General features: G+C 44.9%; 1 protein-coding gene across 5 annotated transcripts in view; it reads left to right on the forward strand.

Annotated features, from left to right (window-relative positions):
* Positions 1 to 4,654, forward strand: part of IL1RAP (interleukin 1 receptor accessory protein) — a 135,633-nt gene that overhangs the window by 88,564 nt on the left and 42,415 nt on the right. The window contains exon 1 of one of the 5 annotated variants that reach the window (XM_014528796.1): positions 3,835 to 3,845. The exons of the other annotated variants lie outside the window; for them this stretch is intronic. The gene's annotated coding sequence lies outside the window, so the exon portion shown is untranslated. Of the gene's footprint in view, positions 1 to 3,834; positions 3,846 to 4,654 lie in introns of those variants that run through there. 5 annotated transcript variants of the gene reach the window in all.

A 4,654-nucleotide genomic window follows, 5' to 3' on the forward strand; every position in this document is an offset into this window, starting at 1 on the left:
GGAGCGGGCCTAAGCCAGCAGGTGGTCATCCCCTGAGGGGTCCCAGACTGCGAGAGGGCACAGGCCCGGCTGAGGTACCCCCCCTAGTGCACAAATTTTTTTGCACCGGGCCTCTAGTATAATAGAAGTGTCAGAGATGAAAGAAAATTAATAAAATGTATATGAAAATCTTCTTCCTGTCAGGTCTGGGGCACGCCATGGAACCCAGAGTCAAGTGCCCGCCTACCGCATGCACCTCTAAATCCCACGATACTCAGACCTGGCCGGCCCCACCCACATTGGGCAAGATCCAGACCCATCCAGCCCCACCCCTGTGAAGCCCCACCAGGCGGCGGGCGCACCCTCAGGTCCCCCGGACTGGCGCCGGGCAGGGATGCAGCCTCAGGTCCCCCGTCAAGCCCTGCTGGGTGGGGGCACAGCCTCAGGTCCCCTGTCAAGCCCTGTTGGGCGGGGGCACAGCCTCAGGTCCCCTGGCCTGGTGCCAGGGCAAGGGGTGTGGCCTGACGTCCTCTGTCAAGCCCCACTGGGTGGGAGGCTCAGCCAGAGGTTTCCCGCAAATCCCTGCTGGGCTGGGGGCATGGCCTGAGGTCCCCTGTCAAGGCCTGCTGGGCCAAGGGCATGGCCTCAGGTACCCTGGCCCCCGGGTCAGGGGGTGTGGCCTGAGGTCCCCTGGCCTAACGCCAGGGTGGGGGTTGTGGCCTGAGGTCCTCCGTCAAGCCCCACTAGGTGGGGTGGGGGGCACAGCCTCAGTTCCCCCGCCCTGGCCTGGCACCATGCAGCCTCAGGCCTGCTGATCGTTTGTTATGGCTCATTATGGGAACCCCACCTCCACTGTGGTTGCACCCATCGTATGTTAAAGGAACCCTACCTCTGCTGTGGATGCAGCCATCTTGTGATGGCATGATGGAGTGAAGGCCGATTTGCATATTACCTCTTTATTATATAGGATTAACTTCTTGGTGGTCAAGGACCCATTCAGATTTATCAGGTAGATACAGCCAATATGTACTGAGCTTCTTTCATATGCCAGGTCTTTGAATTCTTATACAACACTATAAAATAGGCATGTTATACATGCAGAACCTGAGTCTGAGAGAGGAAGTATTTTGCCCAGGATGACATGACAAGTATATAGCACAGGGCAAATAATTACATATAGAAATTAATTCCACATGAGGTCTTCTGATATTTAAACTTTTTCTTTTTTCTGTACCCGAGCCTCCTGATTTTTTATATCTGCCTCAGCATCCAGTACAATGCCTTGCTCACAGCAGGTTCTCAGTAAATATTTAATAAATACAAATATATGAATGGCTTTTCTGTGGGAAACATCTTGTGTGTGAACATAGATGCAGGACAAGCATCCTAGATCTATATTCAGGCAGCTTTTATTTGTGCTACCACTCAGGCAAAAGTAAGTCAATTAATCTCTCTGTCTCTGTTTTCTGGCATGTAATGTGGGAATGGGCATGAAAGCTCAAGAGGGTGTTGTGAGATTAATTAGTTAAAATGTATACCCTGTTATATAAATGCTAATTGCTGTCAGGAGCGTGGGTTGGATTTTCCAGTGACTTGGCTTTGCAAGGCTTTGCACATTTCCATTAGTCCTCTGTGCTATCAAGCCTCTGCCTTAAGAAATCCTTTGGCTGAGGGAAACGATGACGCTGTAGTTCCCCATTTTCAGGGGCCAATTCAGAGAGGCCTTCTACCAGGGAGTAGACTGGATAAGAAGGGACATTCTAAACCAAAAAGTAATTCACTGTGCCAATAATTCATTACCCCTTTGCTGTTATTGGAGACAAATGTGTTTGCATAACAGCCTGTCTACAGTCTTTGTTTCTGCTGGTGCCTGCAGAGAATCATATAATTAATTTGGAATTACATGACACTCTAACTTGATGCCATTAATTTTATATTTATTTGTATATTGAATAATTTAAAAAGCTCTGACAAAATGCCCTCAGGTGGCTGGCTAGAGAAACTTAAAAGCTCACAGAACTAATTTCAAATGGGCAAATACCCTGAAGTGGAAGCTCAATAATAATACCATTTTTGCTAACATTTATGAATACTAATATATGTGTTGTAAAGGTGTCTTGCTCTTCTATAGATGTATTATTTGGTCCATGAAACATTCCAAAAAGGAGATACCTTGAAGGTAATTTCTTTTCTCCTTTAAATCATATTACATTTAATTTGGTTGAAAAGATATTAAACCTATGGTATTGGCCAAAAATCTTGGTTATTGATCAGTATTTAAATTTAAGTTTGCAGAGGCCTTTAACAAATGCCATTTGAAAAAGTGTCTGCTTTTGATGTATGAAATTATTTTATTGAAAGAAAAATTCTGCATTTCTTTATTAGTCAAGATGTACAAATATCCCCCAAATCACAGTGGCTTAACACTATAGAGATTTATTTTTCACTCAGTTGCAACCCTTTGAAAGTGAGAAGGCATTTCTGTGTATCTCTGCTCTGAGAAATGGCAGGGATCCAGGCTCCTTCCATCTTTTGATGCTATCTTTTCAGAAATGTCTGGCCTTCAAGGTCTCATGTAAAGGAAAGAGAAAGCACCAAAGATTATGCTTGGAGTTAGAGGTGGTATAGCATTTCTTGCCACACCCATTGGCTAGAACTAAATCACGTGGCCCCAACCCAATTGCTAAGGATATGTAGTTTTCATATAGGCCAAGAAAGAGAAAACAGGATTAATGAACATTTAGCCAGTCTCTGCCACAGTCTGCCCTAGTGATCACCAAAATCCCATTTCATACTTCTTCCTAAATTAGTCTGAGTATATAATTATGGTTGAAATATTGTATTAGGTCTCTCATTTTCCATCTTTCGTTTTACAACCAGCATTCTCCTACTTTACAAAAAAACAAAAACAAAATTCACTTATCACTTATCATCTGTCTTACCCTTAATTATTGCCCAGTGCTATAAAGACCTGCAAGACCAAACAAAGTGACAATTTGTAATATTAGTATCAGAAAGTCTCCTTTAATTAAGATACCATTAACCTCCAGAAAGGCTTCCTCTTCCTCTCCAATTTACCAGTGTTCCCTTTAACAATGAGTCATGTGCCCTATTGGACTGCAGACTGAAGGGTACTGGGTTCGATTCCAGTCAAGGGCATATACCTTGGTTGCAGGCTCAATTCCTGGACTTTGTCTGGGCCTGTGTGGGAGGCAGCCAATGCATGTGTCTCTCTCACATTGATGTTTCTCTCTCTGTCTCTCCCTCTCCCTCTATCTCTAAAAAAAATCAATGGAAAAATATTCTTGGGTGAGGATTAACAAAACAAACAACAACAAAATGAAGAAGGAGAATAATGAGTCATGAAATCAGAACTGTCAGTTGGGGTGATCTGAACTGAGAGATATTGCAGAGTGTGGTTGCCTCTATCATCATCCAAATTTGAACAAATACTATAGAGCTCTTGAGAGAGATGCCTTTAGGAACTACATAAAAAATATATTTTATGAAATATAGAAGGCAGTAGTATTTTATTATACCCAGAAAACAAACTTAATATGGTGAAGTTCTAAATCTATCAGCTGTCCAATTGTGTATCTCTCTCTCTTTTAAATTATCTATATGTATAAAAGTGTAAATATGCAAATCAACTGGATGGCTGAACGACCGGTTGCTATGATGCGCACTGACCACCAGAGGGCAGACGCTCAATGCAGGAGCTGCCCCCAGCCCGCAGGCCTTGATTGCCCAATGAGGGCCTGCTGGCCAACCTCTCAGTCTCTCCCCCCGGCCAGCAGGCTCCAATCGCCTGATGGGGAACGGAAACCAGGGGTGGGTGGCAGTGGATGCAGGTAGTGCAGGCTAAGGTGAGTGCAAGCGAGCGGGGCCCAAATCACCCTGCTGGTCACCCCCCACATAGAGGGCAACCAGTGGCAGAGGGCGGGGCTCGTGAGCAGCAGGAACGTCCAATCTCTCAGTCCCTCCCCCCAGCCATCAGGCTCTGATTGCCCAATGGGGAATGGGGAAGTGGGGGCGGGGCTAGCTGCCAGCAGCTGGGGAAGATCAGCCCTGATCACAGGCCAGGCCTAGGGACCCTACTGGTACACGAAATTTGTGTGCCAGGCCTCTAGTACACAATAATTCAAAAGTGAATGACAGTCATACCAACATGTACTAATACAATTTTGGAATTAAAAATGAAATTGATACTCTTTTCTAACAGAAAGTAGGTATACTTAGGATGGTTTGACACTGAGAATGGCTTTGCCAATTGTATGCCATACTGGATATTTCCTCCCTTCCTTTCTTCCTTCTTCCATTCTTTCTTTTCTTTATTAACATTTTAATTATTTTTAAAGCAAATCATACACAGAGATGTGTTTTTTAAAGCTAATATATTAAAAAAACAATATGATTGTATTCTTCATGCTTTGACATTTTTCTCCCATTAGTTGTCTTCCTCAGAGGCAACCGCTTTTTTTATTATTTTACTAGAGGCCTGGTGCACAAAAATTTGTGCACTTGGGGGGGAGGGGGAGTCCATCAGCCCGTCCTGTGCCCTCTCGCAGTCTGGGACCCCTTTTACTAGAGTGGTGCACAAAAATTTGTGCACTCGGGGGGGAGGGGGGGTCCCTCAGCCCATCCTTTGCCCTCTTGCAGTCTGGGACCCACCAGG

Source organism: Myotis brandtii, unplaced genomic scaffold, assembly GCF_000412655.1.
Source record: "Myotis brandtii unplaced genomic scaffold, ASM41265v1 scaffold652, whole genome shotgun sequence".
Classification (NCBI taxonomy): domain Eukaryota; kingdom Metazoa; phylum Chordata; class Mammalia; order Chiroptera; family Vespertilionidae; genus Myotis; species Myotis brandtii.